The sequence below is a fragment of the Carettochelys insculpta genome, chromosome 2 (assembly GCF_033958435.1).
Source record: "Carettochelys insculpta isolate YL-2023 chromosome 2, ASM3395843v1, whole genome shotgun sequence".
Taxonomy (NCBI): Eukaryota; Metazoa; Chordata; order Testudines; family Carettochelyidae; genus Carettochelys; species Carettochelys insculpta.
In genome coordinates, this window is record NC_134138.1 from 220528071 (window position 1) to 220547704 (window position 19634).

Below are 19634 nucleotides of genomic sequence, written 5' to 3' on the forward strand. Positions count from 1 at the left end.
ATAATATTACTTTTCAGTTTTACATATCTCTGAGCTTGCAGATTCCTGATGGGATCAGAAACCGAAAGGCCAAAAATCCTGCTATGAAAGTTATTCTTGTGGGCTACATCTACACTACAGTGATCTGTTGACAGAGATACTGTTGGAAGAAATCTTTTGGCAAAAATTTTGTTGACAAATCATGTGCACACAAAAAAGTGGATCAAAAAAGCAATCTGCTCTGTCAACAGACAGCAGCCAGACTGCCCGGCTGCTCTCTCGACAGAATGGCCAACCAGAACCTTAGCAAACAGGGCTGTCTGGTGAACTGGGTTGATAGGAATAAGGGGATTTCGATGTTTGCAGGGTTGTTTTGAAAAGGACCCTCGTGTAGACAAGCCTCAGGTGAGCGAAACACGGCACTTTCAAAGTGCCACAGCTGGCAGCATGCTAATGAGGTGCTGAATATTCATGGAGAACAATGGAGAGAAATTGGTCACCGTCTTCTTTATAAGAGCAATTAAAATATTGGCACACTATCATCTAGACGCTGCTAAGTCTTTTTTTCTCAAGATTAAACTTATGCAATTTTTAACCCCCTTTCACAGATCTTTTATCGTATATCTTTTCTATTGCTCATCACCACATCTCCAGTTTCGCCTCATCTTTCATAAAATGTGGCAAACAAAACTGGACACAAAGCACCAGCCGAGGCCTCACCAATTCCAGGCAGAGTAGCACAATTGCCTTCAGTGATTTACTTATGCTGGGCCATCTCTAGAGGGCCATGGGGCTCAGGATAACTCCCCCCACTCCACCCCCGTTCTTACACCCTTTCTGAAAGTTCCTTCAGCTGTCACTAGATTTCAACACCTCTGTATTTGAATTTTTTATTCAAGAATTCAGGCCAAAAGGGGCTAAGATAAACACTCTCCGTACAATCTTTTGTATGTTCCCACATACAGTCTGATAGGATACAGCCCAACAGCTTCATCCAGGAATTCTTATTTTACAGGGAGAAATTGACATCATCTGCTCTGTCTTGTTAGAGGTCAGGTCAGAGGATGTGTAAAGCCGCTGCCCCCGGACTCCGGTATTTGGGCTTATGGTATTCCTTCCTGGTCCCCACTTCTGATAATGTGACAATTCCCTCCTTAGATGTCCTCCTGTTTATGCTTTGTCTTTGCTCAGAGTGGGAGGGCAGAGGTAGGATGAGTCATCTCTTCGCAGACTTTTCTAAAGTTCTCACGTAACAAAAATTGCTGTCACACTTCCCTGAAAGCAAAGCAAAACCAAAACCAAAGGAGGCTTAGATTGAGGAAAAGCGCAGGAGCTCTCATCTCTAGGGGAACTTCTTTAGAGGGTCTGAAAATAGGAACTCTGATCTTCTAAAGCAATAACAGGGCTGAACAACATGGGTTGTGTGTTGTACGATCTGGTGGGTGTTTGATTTTAAAACTGACTAACCATAACCTCTCTATTCTAGCTGGCTGATGTACACCTACAGGGAGAAAAGGTGCCGCAAGGCTAATCTGTGGCATTCCAGCAGAGAAAAAGCCCTGCTTAGTCACTATATTCTGTCTGTCGACACTATGTCTGTTCAAGAACACCTATTAAACCGTAAAGCTGTGTCTACACGTGCACGCTACTTCGAAGTAGCGGCACTAACTTCGAAATAGTGCCCGTCGCGGCTACACGCGTCGGGCGCTATTTCGAAGTTAACTTCGACGTTAGGCGGCGAGATGTCGAAGTCGCTAACCTCATGAGGGGATCGGAATAGCACCCTACTTCGACGTTCAACGTCGAAGTAGGGAGCGTGTAGACGATCCGCGTCCCGCAACGTCGAAATTGCCGGGTCCTCCATGGCGGCCATCAGCTGGGGGGTTGAGAGACGCTCTCTCCAGCCCCTCAGCTCACTGGTGGCCGTATGAAGCGGCCCCTTAAAGGTCCCCTCCCCCTCCCTTCCTCTGCAGGAAGCTGAGGGAACGTGCAGGCTGCAGCCTGCACACGTGGCCAGCCTGCACCACCCTCAGCCCCACAGAGCTGCGATGGCTGCCCGGCAGCCCCCCCAGCGCCCCCAGGGCCCCCCCCCAAGGGAAGCCAGGGCAGCCAGCCCAGCCAGGGCAGCCAGGCTGGGAAGCGGCAGCGGAGCCCCTCCTGGACGGTGGCCAAGCTGCGGGACCCTGCTGGGGCTCTGGAGCGAGGAGGAGGTGCTCCAGGTAATGGGGAGCAAGAGGCGGAACGCGGATGCGTTCGCTTGGCTGGCTGACGGCCTGGCTGCCCGGGGTCACCCTGCCCGCACTCCTACCATGTCAGGAGTAAGGTCAAGGAGCTGCGGCAGGGTTACTCCCGGGCCCGGGATCTGGCTAGCCGATCTGGGGCCGCCTCCGTCACTTGCCTCTTTTACAGGGAGCTCAGGGACATCCTGGGCTCCTGGCACACCTCCTCCCCTCCGGCCACCCTTGACACCTCGGCTGACGAGCCCCAGCAGGCCCTGCAGACGGAGTCTGCCCCGGAGGCAAGCCCTGCACCCCGGGGGCCCCCCCCGGAGCCCACCCCCGGGACATCGCGGCAGGAGGAGGAGGAGGAGGAGGAGGAGGAGGGGGGCTCCTCCTCCGCAGAATCCAGCCTGCAGATCCTCCTCCTGCCATCCCAGAGCAGCAGCAGGGCCTCCACCCCCTGGGGATCTCCGGACCGTGGGAGCGGACCGACAGGTAGGTACCCCCCTCTGGTGCACACCCCTGGGCTTGAGGGGCGGGGGGTAATAGATATGTGTCCAGGGCCCCCCACATGCTCACATGGCCATGGCCCCAAGGACACCAGGGCCATGGCCCTCACAGCACTGCATCCATCAGCCCCTGCCCCCCCCACCCCGCATGACAGTGCCATGCCCCATCCCTGGGCCAGGGGGGAGCGGAACCTCGACGGGCCCCCGGGAGGAGGGGGTGGGACACCCCGCAGCAGCAGCATGTGATGGAGTGGGGGGAGTGCCAAAGGGAGACTCAGGCTACATATGAGCAACAAGAGCCGAATAGCTCCCAGGGGCAAAGGAGGATCCTGGGGCTACAGCTGGCAGGTGACACCTCTGCCCTGAACAAACAGGAGGGAGGAGCCGAGCTGGCTTGGAATTGGGGGGCGAGGGCGGGGGCCACAGGTAGAGGCTAGGGGAAGGGAGAGCTGGAAGGCAGCCAGCCTGAGGAGGGGGAAAGCTGCATCCCCGAGGGGCACCCCTTGGGGTCTTCTCCCCACGACGGGTTAGAAGGACTGTCTCTTCCGACAGCTGGTGCTGTCACTCCTGGCAGAAACTGGGCATCTGTGGCCTAAGAAACCTCTCCTGCTCTCAGACCCTGCGGGGTGAAGTGAGAGTCGCTCCCACCAAGGGACGGGGTGCATGGCAGGGGGACCCCTGAACCCCATCCATCACAGCAGCATCTCCTGGGGATGGGGATGGGGAACCTGCAGCACAGGGCTGGGGGGACAAAGGCCACGGCTCGGGGCCCACACTAACGCCTGTCTCCATTCTTCTTCCCCCCTCCTCTCCTGTGTCCTGCACCTGCACCATCAGAAGGACCGGAAGAGAGCGCCGGCGAGGCGTCAGTCGTCCCGGAGAGCCCTCCGGGACCATCACTCCAGGGCAGCCCCTCGGCCGAGGACCGACCGGCCCCACGGCGGGCTAGACGGCGGACCCCGCACCTCCAACCGCCGACGGCGACGGACCCCCAGCTGCTGGCCATCCACCGTCGGCAGCTGGAGGTCGCGGAGCAGCACCTCCAGCTGCAGGAGTGGGCGCTGGCCTGGTGCCAGGAGGCATGGGGGGCCTACATGGACACATTTAATCACCTGGTGGACTACCTGGCCCCCCATGCCGCGCCGGCCGCAACCTCGCCTGTCCTGCCTGCTCCTGTAGCCCCACCACCAGCTGCTCCGCCCGTCGCCGTCCCGTCCGCCGTCGCCCCGCCACCCACCGGCGAGGGCCGGAGCGCCGAGGGACCCCTGGAGCCACCTGACACTCGCTGGCCACCGTACCTTCCAGTCCAGCCTGCTCCACCCAGCCACGGACCAGGCTGCGAGCGCGGCGGGGCTCCCGGCCGCCAACGCCCAGTGCCGGGCTATAGGGGCGAGGGGCCTGGGACGTGGCCCCCCCCCTTGTATATAGTTGGACCCTGTTGTTTTCGGCCCCCCGTTTGCCCCGTCCCTCCCATGTAAATAGTTCTCCCCTTTATCCTCCCTGGTTTTCTTTTTATTATGGCGGACAGTTGTTTCTTTGTATTGTTTTATTTTTGTACATATTGCTTTTGTTCAACGTTTGTACCTAGTTTTTGGTTTGTGGTTCACATATTTATTTACAGTCCTAAAAAAAAAGCTTCGGAAAGAAAAAAAAAAGTTTACGTTCAGCCACAAGTGCGTGCTGTCATTTGTCCAGGACAAGTGGGAAGGGGGGGCGGTGGGGTGCTCCATGGTGTGGGCGTTGGGGCAGGAGTGTGGGGGAGGAAGAGTCGGACAGTAGGGGGCCTGGGCAGAGTTCACTCCGCGGCCTGTTCATCGAAGTGGGCCCGCAGGGCCTCCCGGACCCGGGTCCCCTCGGGGTCCACCTGCCGACTGGGGGCAGCAGGTGGCTGGACGTGTGCCCTGGCAGCCTCCGCAGCCCAGCCCTGGAAAAAGGTCTCCCCCTTGCTCTCAACCAAATTGTGCAGGGCGCAGCAGGCACCCACAATCTGGGGGATGTTGTTGGCGCCTGCATCCACGCGGGTCAGGAGACATCTCCAGCGTCCCTTCAGGCAGCCAAATGAGCGCTCCACCACCTGGCGCGCATGGTTCAGGTGCTCATTGAAGCGCTCCTGGCTAGCGGAGAGATGGCCCGTGTAAGGGTGCATGAGCCACGGCCGGAGGGGGTAGGCCGCATCTGCAATGACGCAGAAGGGCATGGTGGTGTCCCCCAGAGGAATCTCCCGCTGGGGGATGTAGGTCCCCGCCTCCAGCCGGCGGCACAGGCCCGACTTCTGGAAAACCCGGGCGTCGTGGGTGCTGCCAGGCCAGCCCACGTAAATCTCCTGGAAACGTCCCCGGCTGTCCACCAAGGCCTGGAGGACGACAGAATGGTAGCCCTTTCGATTGAGGTATCGTCCTCCACTGTGATACGGGGCGCGGATGGGGATGTGAGTCCCATCCAGAGCCCCGAAGCAGTTGGGGAAGCCCAGGGTGGCAAAGGCCGCGATGGTGGCATCTGGGTCCCCCAGCCTCACGAGCCTGTGCAGGAGCATGGCGTTGATGGCACGCACAACCTGCAGAGAAAGCACATGGGACAGCACCAATGAGGGGTGAGCAGGGTGTGCGTGGCCCTGCCCTGCCCTGCCCTGCGCTGCTCTGGCCTCCCCTCCCCTGCCCTCCCCCCATGGGTTCACTTACCTCCATGTAGACAGCCCCAACGGTGGCCTTGCCAACACCAAACTGCTGTCCCACGGATCGGTAGCTGTCCGGAGTGGCCAGCTTCCAGACAGCGATGCCAACCCGTTTCTGCACTGTGAGGGCACGCCGCATGGCAGTGTCCTGGTGCCTGAGTGTGGGGGTGAGCCACTGGCACAGCTCCAGGAATGTCTGCCGGGTCATCCTGAAGTTCCTGAGCCAGTGGTCGTCGTCCCACTCCCCAAGCACCAGCCGCTCCCACCAGTCAGTGCTGGTGGGGTAGCTCCACAGCTGCCGGCATGTGAGGCGGGGGGTGGGGCGGGGTGCTGCAGGGGTAGGGGTTGAGCCCTGCTGCCCTGGGGGCATCTCCTCCCCTGGGGCAAGGAGGTGCTCAGCTGCATCCCGCATGGCATGGGTCAGGGCAAGCCCTGCTCCTGCCGGGAGGGCTGGGTGGACCTCTAGCTGCTGCTGCTGCTGCTGCTGCTGCTGCTGCTGCTGCTGGGGGTCCATGACTGCGGCGCCCGGGGTCTGTGTGCCTATGACTCCTCAGACCGCGTGCTGTGCAGGCTGAGTGTATGTGGGAGGGGCCCTTTAAGGGAGCGGCTAGCTGTTGCCCCGAAAGCACTAGTCCGCCCTGTGACCCTGTCTGCAGCTGTGCCTGGCATCCCTATTTCGATGTGTGCTACTTGGGCGTGTAGACGTTCCCTTGCTGCGCCTATTTCGATGTTGGGCTGCGCAACGTCGAAGTTGAACATCGACGTTGCCGGCCCTGGAGGACGTGTAGATGCTATTCATCGAAATAGCCTATTTCGATGTCACCACATCGAAATAGGCTACTTCGATGTAGGCTTAACGTGTAGACGTAGCCTAAGAGATACAGACACAAAATGTGATATGCTGCTTCCTCTCACCCTAACTTAAACCCAGGTCAGGGTTTGGTTGTACTTGGAAAGTGGGAAATGCCTGAAATCCCAGGATTTTCCAGAACATGGAAAGGGAGGGTCACGAACAGGAGGGACGACATACTTCTGAGTCACCACTGGGGGCAGTGAGCAAAGGAACCAGCCTCACTGCAGAGTGAGCACTGGGGACAGCCACAGGAGGAAAACAGTGGCTTTATGGAGACAGGGCTCTCCACCCTGCCAGGAGAGGTAAGTGCCCCTCTACCCCAACCCCTCCCCCAGCGCTTAGCCATAGCACACCACAGGGAGAGCCTAACTGACCTCTGCAACTTGTCTACAAAATTAGCTTCTCTGCCCCACCCAAGATGCTGTAGTGATGAACCCCAGCCTTCCCCTCCTCAAACAATGCTGGAGTCAGGAAAACCACCCTGGCCCCAGACTTGACCTCTCTTCCTGGTGCCAGGGAAAATAGCCCTCGCTCTGCCTCTCCTGCACTGCTGTTGTGCTGGGGCCAGAGAAAAAAGCCACAGCCCCAACCCCTCTCCCCAAATGCCACTGGGACAGGGCCTGGGAAAAAAGCTGTGGACTCAGCTTTGCCCCCTGCCCCCAGCTGGGCTGGAGTTGTGGGGAAAAAAAAAGCCAGGGCTGGGGCTAGGGCTGGGGCAGGGGCTTTTTTCCCCAGCCCACCAGGAGCAGGGGAATGGGGTGGGTGGAATTGGGAGGAAAGGGCTGAGGGGGGAAAAAAACAACAACAAACCCTTACTTCACTTAAATACACACAACGCCAGGGCAATTTGCTAGTACTGTTATATTATTAATGATCCTGACCAGCATCCCACTGTGCTAGGCATTGTACAAACAAAATTTAAGTAATTTTTTTAATATTAATTACCCTTGTTGCTGATGTTTACTGAATGCAGTTTCAAAAAAGAAGTGTGTGTATATGTTTCATTGTATGAAAGCACACCTCCAATCCACTTTCTAAAGCATAAGAGGTCTAATGGTGCCGCCTGGGAAGGGATGCTTGTTGGAAACTTTCATTATCTCTTTATCATGCCAGCAAACCATCAAAAGGATATTTTCTTTTATAGCATGTGAAAGTTTATTTGCTTTCAGATCAAAACTTTGTTTTAATATTCTGTAGGTGGTTAGTTTGAGAGACATGAGGAATGGGGGTGTGTTAGCAACCCAGGAGAATGGCCAGTGGATCAGTTTTAGAAATGTTTAAGAAGAACTTCCTGAAGGAGGTCATCTGATTCTGGCCGAGTAACATCAAGTCCGTTGTGAACAATGTAATCACTTTCCTTGACTGCTATTAATGTAAAATTGTTTAACACACAGTAGCTGTGTCTACACGTGCACGCTACTTCGAAGTAGCGGCACTAACTTCGAAATAGCGCCCGTCGCGGCTACACGCGTCGGGCGCTATTTCGAAGTTAACTTCGACGTTAGGCGGCGAGATGTCGAAGTCGCTAACCTCATGAGGGGATCGGAATAGCGCCCTACTTCGATGTTCAACGTCGAAGTAGGGACCGTGTAGACGATCCGCGTCCTGCAACGTCAAAATTGCGGGGTCCTCCATGGCGGCCATCAGCTGGGGGGTTGAGAGATGCTCTCTCTCCAGCCCCTGCGGGGCTCTATGGTCACCGTGGGCAGCAGCCCTTAGCCCAGGGCTTCTGGCTGCTGCTGCGGCAGCTGGGGATCCATGCTGCAGGCACAGGTTCTGCAACCAGTTGTTGGCTCTGTGTATCTTGTGTTGTATAGTGCAAGTGTGTCTGGGAGGGGCCCTTTAAGGGAGCGGCTGGCTGTTGAGTCCGCCCTGTGACCCTGTCTGCAGCTGTGCCTGGCACCCTTATTTCGATGTGTGCTACTTTGGCGTGTAGACGTTCCCTCGCTGCGCCTATTTCGATGTGGTGCCGCGCAACGTCGAAGTTGATCGACATTGCCAGCCCTGGAGGACGTGTAGACGTACTATTTCGATGTTGCTACATCGAAATAAGCTATTTCGATGTAGGCTTCACGTGTAGACGTAGCCAGTGTTGCCTCTGTCCCTGGTTAGTATAATGAGAAATGAGGTGTGCATTAAGTACAGTAATTGAGAATGAAATAATTCTTGATAAGCAAATATTAAAGAGAAATTGAAAAAAAAACCACAGCTCCCAGTTATTTTTCGAATCACTTCATCTGAAAAGGGACTTCTAGCTACTCCCACTGTACCTTTTTATTAAACGCAGTGCTGAAGACTTGCTAAACTAGCCACCATCTCAAAAAGCTGATCTATAAATACTGACATTTACGTTGTGGACTTGCAGATCAAAGCATTTCAGTTGGAAAACACAATGAGAGATGGAATCACAGCATTACAAAGGAAGAAAAAATATGTTACCAAGCCCTCAAATGGTGAGCAAAAAAAAGTAACGTCAGATTGGTCAGCTCCAGAGGTGAAGTGAAAATGAAATATTCCAGCAAAGAACAAATGGGCTGTCACCTTCAAATAGTCATGCCCTTACCGTCGGCTTTTAATAGTCATGCCCTTACCGTCGGCTTTTAATAGTCATGCCCTTACCGTCGGCTTTTAATGTTCAGTGAATAGCAGCCTGTATTTGTGCGCGCAGTCATTGCCTGAGCCTAACGAGGCACAGCCATAGTAGGCATTGTTCCATTGGCATGCACCACAAGCTGCTAGAGCAATTCATTTTCATGTGCTGCATCAAAGTCAATGCCAGGAAACAATAGAGACAATGCTACTGACAACATGACACTACAGAGACCACACTACAATTAACATTCTACAGGGCACTTTTTCTAGACACTCTGGTGTGGCAGCCCAAAAGATAAATCATTTCAGCCAGATAAAGATGATTCTCCTGAAGCATCCAACTCGCCTCTTTATTTCACTGTGTGCGTGGGGGGTGGAGGTACGAAGGCAGGGGCACCGCCACACAGTGCAGTTTTGTAACAGATACGTATAAACTGTCATGGAATGGAGGGCTCACTATGTTATACTGTGTTAGACCCACGTAAACTGGACTAATACAAGGGTGAGTTACACTCTAATCAACAGGGGTTTTCTTGCATCTGAGAGGTTTGCCTGCCAGGGCAGATGGCTCTAGAAAGAAGAGAAAAGGAAGCATGCTTGGGTGAGACTGTAGACTCAATATACCACATAAAGCCTGTGAGATATGCTTGAGCTGCGTGTGCAGACCTTCCTGAAAATCTGTCTCCTTTGATTGCCATTGTTCTTGAATTTCAGCCTGGAGTTGGTTCGAAAGGCTTTTGGGACAACTAGTTAGAAATGTGGGACAAGCAACACTGCTGTCCTTTCATTCTCACACAGGCCTACAGAGCCATGGTCACAATTTAAGGTACACACAATGCACAATTACTTCTGATTCCCTTGTTGCCTTTAAATGGGGATAGTATGAAACTGCCTACAATGGCATATAGCCAATTTGTATCTATTAGCAGCAAGTATCCCCAACAGTTAGTGATGGAACACTGGAGCTACGTCTATACTAGAGTTTAAGTTTTGTCGGCAAAACTCGCAGTGTCTACGCTAAAAATGCACTTTTGTTGACAATCTTCTGCCTCTCCCCCACGCGGCAGAATACCTTTCTCAACAGAATCTGTCGATTAAAAACGCCATATGGATGCTTTTGGGGGGGTTCTCTGCCAACAGACAAAGCTTCCAGGTCACTGGGCAGCCCTGTCTGCTGTGCTTCCAGTTGACCATTCTGTGGAGAGAGTGGCTGAGCAGACCAGCTGCTTGCTGTTGACTAAGCGGATTGACGGAGTTCTCCACTTCAGCGTGTGGCTGCGATCTGTCGACAGAAGTTTTGTTGGAAGATATCTGCCAACAGTAACTTTTGTTGGCTGATCACTGTAGTGTAGACATAGCCCAGATGGGGAGGGCTTTGAGTTACTACCGAAAATGCTTTACCAGGTGTCTGGCTGGTGGGTCTTGACCACATGCTAAGGGTATAACTGATACCCATGTTTGGAATCAGAAAGAAATTTTTCTTTGGATCAGATTGGCAGATACCTGTTTGTTTGTTTTTTCCTTCCTCTGCAGCATGAGACATGCATCACTTGCAGATTTAAAGTAGTGTAAATGGAGGGTTCTGTGTTACCTGAAGCCTTTAAATGATCATTTGAGGACTTGGTAACTGAGCAAAAGTTAGGCGTCTATTCCAGGAGTTGGTGGGCAAGGTTCTGTGGTCTGTGATGTACACAAGGTCAGACTAGGTGCTTGTGATGGTTCTTCTGGCCTTAACATCTATGAGTCTAATGCATGTATTCTCACAATTCCCCTAGGAGGCAGGGAAATACTGTCATCCATATTTTACAGCCAAGGAACACCAAATAACTTGTCCATGGTGGGACAGGAAGTTTGCAGTAAGGCAGAGAATTGGACCTATGTCTTCAGAGGGCCAGACTAATGCTCAAACAGCTAGACAATACTTCCTACCAGGGAACAGAGCATATTTCCCTCACCTTTTCTCACTGAATTCATAATTCCTAATTGCAGTCTATCAGTTTAGAGCGTCTGTGAGATCTGTGCTGTCATTGCTGATCCACACAAAGCCAATTAATAACTCACACAGATCCATTGTTGCCCAAACAGATGATGTTAGAAGGCCACCCAGACACTGTCCAAGATAGCAGTGAAGATGCCCTGAATCTGAGTATTCTCTGGTTACCCCAGGCTTATTCTCTTTATGCAGTTAGTCCCCACCCCTTCTTGGGAGTAGCTGGGTTCCTGCTCACCTCAGGTGCTCATTAAACTACATGGGGATATTTTTGAAAAGCATCCATGGACTTTAGAAACTCAAGTTCATTGGAGTTGGTAAAGTTTTCAAACACACCCTAAGCAATGTTGGAGCCCAAGTCCTATTTAAAGTTTTACGTGGCACTATTACCAGTCAATAAATACTGTGAAGGAGTTACTCAAAAGCACATAGGCTTCTAAATCCTCAAGATGCTTTAGAAAAATCCATCTCAGTGTATTTACTGAGCAAGAGTGTTAATTGGAGAAATGCACAGAGAAGAGCTTGCTCTTTCTACTTAGCCATTTTTGTCTTATCTAATTTTTACTCAGAACTGAGTCACTGAAGCTGTGGGAAGCTCAATGAGTCAGGGAACATGTGGGCTTGTCCTTGGTGGAATTAGAGGAGTAGCATTTTGGACGACTACATAGAGAGTGAAAAAGCTCATTTCAAATCCCTCTCTCTTCCTTTGGACCATTATTAATAATGAACACATGTTATTAATAAGCCTAAAGATTCTAAATTAAACATATTAATATTGTATCTTTATGTAATACAAAGGCAAAATGTACAGTGGAAAATAGTAAATACATAAAACAATAACTGTTTCGGCCTTAAAACGAACTAAAACTGTCCCATACCACATTAGACGTGAAGTCATAAATCATAACATCAACAACTGGTTTTCCTCACGAAAACTTACCTTCTTTTGGGACCAAATGCAACTCCCATTAAAATCACGGGAAAGATCTCCAGACTCAAATTGGAATCCTTAATTAGCTGTTAAATAAATCCATATGCAGATTAGCATAACAATACATGCTATTTTAAAATCCAAATCACTGTTACTCTAAGGCCATGTCTACACTACAGCAATCCTTCAATAGAAGGTCTTCCAGAAGATCTCTTCTGAATATACTTCTTCCAAAAGAGTGCATCTACACACAGAAAAGCAGACTGAAAAAATCAATCTGCTCTTTTAATAGAGCATCCACATAGCCTCTGCTCTTTTGAAAGAACGGGCCAGGGATCGAAACATATGGTGCCATGTGGACTGCTCTTTCAAAGAAAGGGCCTTCAGGGCATCTATCCACATTTTTTTTTTGCTGAAAGAATCTTTCAGACACAGGCACTCTTTCTCATCTGAGAGAGGAAGAGGTCTGCTGGAAAAAGTGCTACGTTCTTCCAATTTAATATCAAAAGAATGAATTTTGTGTGTAGATGCTCCATAGGATTTTTTTCAATGAGCACCAGCTTTTTTCCAAAAAATCTCACTAGTATAGACATAGCCTAAGATAAAACATGCTTCACCTAGTACTAAATACAATTTCTCATATTTTTATCATTTGATTTGGATTTTATTCTACAGAGTTTGGAATGGAAGTGAGTCTGATGACTTCCCTGCTATCTCTTTGTCAAACATAGACATTTTGTTTTAAGTTTAGGCAGTGTGTCTTTTCCTAGCAGCCAGCACAGGTTGTGCATTACAGGCTTTTTAGGGGTGAATGAATGATTGCAACATTTGTATGGACAATACCATGATTTATGAAGCCATGATTCCATGTTAGGGCTGTGTGGAGAAAGAACCACCACTGCCACAGAGCTATGGTTCTCTAAGAGTTGATATGGCTGATTCAGTCAGAATTCCTCAGCAGGGCATGCATCAGAATGGGAGCTGTAATACTGGGCACAATATATGCTGTTTCATGGGAGCTCTGTTGTCCCTTGCTTTCATTCCTTTCCAGTCCCTATCCAACATCCTTGCACTTGAACCAGGAGAGCACAAGGCCTATGACAAACATAAGAAAACGTGCAGAGGAGTGCAGAAAGGGTCACTGCATCCTTATCTGTCCATGAACTCTCTTGCAGGGCCAACAACAGTATCTCCCTTTACTTGTACAGGTTGAACCTCTCTCGTCCGGCACCCTCAGAACCTGACCGGTGCCAGAGGAGAGAATTTGCCAGACCATGGGAAGTTGATATTGTCTTACACATTACCAACACTTCCACTGTTCACTGGGATCTTAGAAGACATTTCGGAGTAAATTACAGCTGAATAACAGCACAGAACAGTGAGAGCCAGGACTGGTGGCTGCAAACAAAATTATGGGACCACAGGAAACTTGGGAAACCCCACCCATAAGTGGTTGTCTGGCTAAAATCATGATGGATTACAGATGTTGGTGGCCAAGAGACTTCCAGATTAGAGAAGTTCAACCTATATTGCAATTTTGCATATTTCCGAAATTACCATACACACTGTATTGCACAATAAAACAGAGCTGGTTTGAGCACTTTTTATGTTGGGTAATACATGATCCACAGTTTAAGCAGTCATCCTCTTTCTCCAAACAATTGATTCATGGAGTGGTGCTTCTTACTATGTACTGCATCATCAATGTCACAATTATATGCAAAAGAGGGTGGTTATTACATTGAATTTCTCAAGCCTGGAACTCAGAAGCATGAGAAAGCATCAGTAAAGTCCACAGGTTTATTCATCTTATTCAAATTTTTCTTTCTCAAATACATATTTTTAGAAAATGAATTAACTGGTATTTTGCACATCCAGTCTGCTACTCTTGCCACACTGTGGCTTTTTGCTTACATATGAAGTTCCCCATGTGCATTCCTGAAAGATGAAAGAGCAGAAATTTTATTCCATAATAAAACACTAAAAAAGGGAAGCAAAAACAACGCTTTACATGGACTACCTACGTGGGGGAGTTTGCCAACAGAACATGGAATCATTAAGTAACAAAACTGGCCTATTCTTAAAAGTGACAAGAAAACAATGGATCTGACTGAGGCAAAGATAACCAATCCTTACTCTACATATCTCAACTTTAGTGGGCCGTGAAGGCGCATCTTATACATAGCTGGAATGGAATGAATGTCACCAGCACAGATTATCAAATCACACCTTTTTCCCCTTTTATTAAAAGAATTGTTGGGATGTTTGGCAAAATGGCTCACTAAAGAAGCAAATGGCAACTTAAGAGATTGGTTGGACTGATGCAATGCAAGTGATGAATACCACAAATCAACACCAACAAGGTATGGAAACAATATAGTGCATCTTTTCAGCTCTCATTTACGCCAGAGTATACTGAGCCTTACTTCACTGAAGTACACATTGCCACAGCAGGGGCCACCTGAATTCTGTTAGCCAGCTAAAATTTAAGATGACCTCTTCCTGCAATTGTTGCCATCCATCGAACAGAAACAGTCAAAGCTGATGTTATTTAGAGATTAAATTACGGATGATTGGAGTAGTAGTAAATAAGAGGGTGTATATTCAGTAGGGCTGCTAGTGATTAATTATGAGATTAATGGTGCAGGAAAACAATAATAGAATTCCATTTACTTAAATATTTTGGATGTTTTTTACACTTTTGAGCATTGATTTCGCTTACAACACAGAATACAAAACATAGAGCTCTAACTTTATTTTTCATCACAAATGTGTAGTGTAAAAACAAAGAAACAGTTGTTTTCATTTCACTTCATATAAGTACTGTAGCATAATCTCTTTATCATGAAAGTTGAATTTACAGATGTAGAACTAGGTACAAAAATGACTGCATTCAAAAATAAGGCAATGCAAGACTTTAGCACCTGCAGGCTACTCAGTCCAACCTCTTGTTCAGCTAATCACTCAGAAAAACAAGACAAGCACTCTTTGTCTAGCATCCCCGGTGCTCCTACTTTGAAAAGTGATGATGGGAGCTTTGCTCCTGCCCACTTTTGACAAGTTGCTCTGTCACACAGTTGGAGAAGGAGTTATCTTCCACAGGAAACTACATGTGTGCATTTTGAGAGCCAAGGGGAGGACAAGAAGATCCAGCAGTGAGCAGCAGATGGGCTTTGGGCCATGCACTAGCAAAGGGGGGTAGGGTGGGGAATGAGAAGGGGGAAGGTGAGGTGGAAGTTCACTTAGCACACCCAAAAAGCAAAGGGCATTGAGCAGCTGGTTGGGGATGGGTGAGGAGCCAAGCAGGGAGGGAAAAGAACCAGCAAAGCAAGCAAGTGCAGCCAGCTGGGATCTCTGGAGAGGATGGTTGTGGCATCTTGTAGATGGTGGTGCGGTGAAGAACATGGCAGCAACTGGGAAAGCATGCCTGACTAAATGAACAAGAGCTTTTATGTTCCATGCTGGTTCTTGGGCAGCTGAGGAGGCTATCTGCTACTCAGCTTCCCAGGCTCATGAGTATCTGTACAGGAAGTTCAAAGGACCCAGGAAGCTGAGGAGCAGATAAAGCTGCCCCAAGCTGCCCTGGAACATCCATGATGGATAACAAAGAAAAATGTTCACAAGTATGGAAAGTAGGGAGGGGAAGTAGCAGGGCCACCATGGCTCCAGTACACGGCTGCACATCTGCAGTACTAGTGAGGGAAGGCACTGCTTTCCCATGCCTATGGTTCTGCCATATATTTCAAATTACAGCAGTCTCGTATGATGACCCAGCATGCAGCTCATTTTAAAAACACTTTCACCGAAGATTAGACAAAACACAAAGGTACCAATGTAAGTTTTCTAAAAATAGCTACAGCACTTGACCCAAAGTTTAAGAATCTGATGTGCCTTTCAAAATCTGAGAGGGGCAGGTGTGGAGCATGCTCTGAGAAGTCTTAAAAGAGCAAAACTCCAATTCAGAAACTACAGAATCTGAGCCCGTCACACTTTCTCTACCCCTAAAAGTCTACCTTCTGCTGGAGACACCTGATTCAGATGATGAAAATGAGCATGCATTGGTCCATGCTACTTTGGATCATTGAGTGGAACCCGTCATCAGCAGACACACATATCCTTTGGAACAGTGGTTAAATCATAAAGGGACATATGAATCTTTAGTGCATCTTGCAAAAAAATATCTTGCAATGCTGGCTGCAAGTGTCATGTGAATGCTTGTTCTCACTTTCAGGTGACAAAGTAAACAAGAAACAGGCAAAACAAAAAGCAGTCAAGTACCACTTTAAAGACTAGCAACATAGTCTCCAGCAAATGTGAACAAACTTATTTGTCTGAATAACTGGCAGAACAAGAAGTGAGACTGAGTGGACTCTTGGCTCTAAAGTTTCACATTGTTTTGTTTGTTCATGCAATTATGTAATAAAAATCTGCATTTGTAAGTTGCACTTTTACAGTAAAGACACTATTTCCATCAGTATTCTATGTCACAGTGTTTAATTTTTGAGCTAACTGCATGAGTTAACTCTGATTAATTGATAGCCATAGTATTAACCAAGATAATCTTTCTAACTCATTGAGAAAGTCATTTGCCTCCATACTGTCCTATCAATTTTGGATATGGCATTAAAAAAATCCATGTTTATTTAATCTATCTTTAAATAAGAAACCACCTGTATGAGCGCACTAAAACAATTCATGCAAGTTAACCTATCCAGCCACTGGATGGCAGAGTTGCTCTACTTAATTGATGCTAAACCATTTTTTTTTAACTGAACAAATAACTGGAACAAATAAAACAAACATTCTCAGTTTTAATTACTTCTTTTTAAAGCAATATAATAAATGTAAGCATAAAACCAACAAGGTACAGCAAGGAGGACAGTTGTTTGAATCCATAAGTGTATAACCTCAAGCAAAACCTACTACTTGTAACAAATAAAATTATTTGAGCAATAGACAAATGGCAGAATTCTGCTGTCATTTACACCCATGTAACTTCACTAACTTACAGAGAATAAACAAAGGCAGAAACAAAGACAGAAGCTTAATAAAGTTAAGTTTGCCCTAGGAACTGTTTAGCATAGGACCTAATTCTGCTCCCACTGAAATCAATGAGAGTGTTCTAGGACTAGGATTTCTCATCTCATGTTTTTAGGACATTATTTATTATGCAATACACAACACAATTATTTTATTTATCTGCTTAGGTGCTGGAATTAGGGGAGATGCAATTCCCCTGGCATGAAGTGTTTTCCTTTATAGAAAAGGTTTAAAGTTTTTTTTCAGTGGCTTTCAGCATCCCCACTACACAGATTGTTCCTGTACCATGCCTCATTGTATTTATTTGGTTCTTTTTTAATAACAGAAGGATGTGCAAATAAATTTACATATACTAAAGAATGGAGGGTTTATAAGCTACTACAATCTGGTTGGCTGTTGTGGTATGTAACAAAAAATTCTGTAGGGGTAACTATCCCTGTGCAGCACGGTGCCTACGCACCATAAACCTCACTTAACATCTCAGGTTTAAGTGTAACTCACGAGGGGTATAGTCACTGGTCATTTCTACACAGGCCACTTCCTTCGGAAATAAGTATAGCCAAGAAGTTGTAAAAACACAAAACAACTATGGTGAGGGAGGATAACTCGCAGTTGACGTGCAGAAACAATGGCACGTGGCCAGTTTAGAATCCCGGCGTCTCCCACGCTCTAACAAATCAGATTTTTAATAGGCATAATTCAGAAACAGAGGAACACACAGTATTTGTATGAATCTGACCTATTCAAGTGTGGAGGAGGGATTCTTTAGGAGGAAAGAAGTATTCTCTTGAGATCTGAAAACCACTGGATACAACTGAAAAAGTCCGTATTAAATCCTACCAAATACTCCTTCACTGATTTAAGATGTCACTATTAAGTTATAGCTTGTTTCTCCATAATGAAAACAGTCCTTTTTAATATAAATACTGATATAATTAGAATATTAACAATTGATGTACTAGCTAACACTGCTATAAAAACCATAGTTCATTATACATTTTTTTCTTAAGAATTTACAATTTAGAATCAGATTTTATATCCAGGCCATCAGACAAAGCTCATCTTTAAATAGACAGTCAAATTTTTTTTTTTTACATTTACATTTCTTTCCCAAAAAAATCAATTTCTTGCAATTTCCCTGCTCGCTGGGCAGAGATTGAACTGTAGCTGACACTGCTGGCTGGTGGATGATTTATCTAAAGCAAAAAGCTCCTCAGGCGGTGTCAATCCAATGTATTGTGGAGGGTGATGTTTTGACTTTTTAATGTCATGGAGTTACCATGAAAATCAATGTATCGATTTACAGTGCTTGTACAACAATTGAGAAGGTCAGAGTTGATGTAGAATAAATATACTATTTTATTCTGAAGGCCTGAACACCACACACAGCAAGATTCTTTAGCAGGAACTGAAGTGCATGTTTTCTTACAGCCAGCTCTTTACAATGAATATATCTTAGGCAGGCCTGCCACTGAGGGGCAGTTGTACCAGGCCCAGAGCTTCAAAGGGGCCCAGAACTCCTAGCTGCTGCTGCTTTTACTGGGGCAGTGGTGCCATCCGAAGCCCCAGGCCCCTTTGAACGGCTGCTGGAGCTCACATGACTGCCCTTGGCCCCACCCCATGACTGTCCTTAGCCCCACCCCTGACTGCCTTTGGCCTCACCACTTCTGAGCCACAGACCTGTACCCTCCCCCACCATTCACCTTGCCCAGGGGTCTGTGGCTGCTGTTGACTCAGCTGATCTTGGGCCTGTTTCATCATGCCACTTCTCCAGCTTTATAAATAGGGAGCTACCAAACTGACAGCTATAACAATCAAGACATGGTCTCTGAAACTTGGTCTCCCCCATGAAATTTGGTCTATGGCCATGCAGCTCTGAAGGCGGAGAGGAGAGCAAAGGTTGCTGAGTGGGCACCCACCTCTGGAGGCAGGGCTGCCGCCAGCAGCACAAAAGTAAAGCTGGCAATGTTGTGACCACTTAATAGGCGTGTAACCAGCTTTTGGGCCAGGGCCCCCAGTATGGGACACACTGTGGAGAAGTCAGCCTTTTAATTGGTTGTTCATGGCATAAATAATAAATTCCACAAATGTATTACTCGTACATTATGAAATAAGCGGTAAACTGAGAACTCCATTGCAATGAATCAGATTTATTTTTTAAAAAATATAACATTAAAATTAGTCCAGTTTCAATTTAAATTGTCTATCAGCCTGTAACGTTAAAACAAACAGTATTAATTTTGTAATATAAAGTCATTTCATGTACTGTTTTTCTGTTGAGGGAGTTATATCAACTACATTGCTGTAATCAGTAGAATACATCTTTGTTTATCACTAGTGCAGTCTATTATATTTTATACCATTTAGAGAAATCCTGGGTTAGAGTTTTATGTTTAATATTTGAAGTTTTTAGCTTGTAATTTATTAAATAGAGTAAAATGTTGTACAATGGATTAAACTTTCTTGTACTTATACTCTTCTCTGCTTGATTGTATTTTTTAAAAATAAACTATCAGTCAGCAACTAAAAGACTGACTCTTCCCCTAAGTTACACGTCTGCAGTTGTTTTCACCTCTGAATTTTATGTGAGAAGGATTTGCCTCTTACAGTTCCATTTCAGTAAGCAAGCCCTTACTTTTACATTATAATAGTTCAAGCAATGTTGCAGAAGCCCTGAAAAAAACCACTTTGCTATGACCTTGGGCAACACATACACAGTTCTGGTTTCTATTGTGTTGGACCCAAGGTTTCTACATGGAAAAACTAAATTGTTTTTTCCGAGTCTGCTTAGTGCATGTTGTTATGGCCCGCAGCCATTTCGCCATGGATTGTGATCTCACTAGATCTTAA

The 19634-nt window shown here is 47.4% G+C and overlaps 1 long non-coding RNA gene across 2 annotated transcripts in view; it reads right to left on the bottom strand.

Annotated features, from left to right (window-relative positions):
* LOC142008855 (uncharacterized) overlaps positions 1–19634 on the bottom strand; it is a 40644-nt gene that overhangs the window by 17798 nt on the left and 3212 nt on the right. For both annotated transcript variants that reach the window (XR_012644248.1, XR_012644247.1), the window contains one exon: positions 11754–11830. This is a non-coding gene — a long non-coding RNA (uncharacterized LOC142008855). The remainder of the gene's footprint in view (positions 1–11753; positions 11831–19634) is intronic.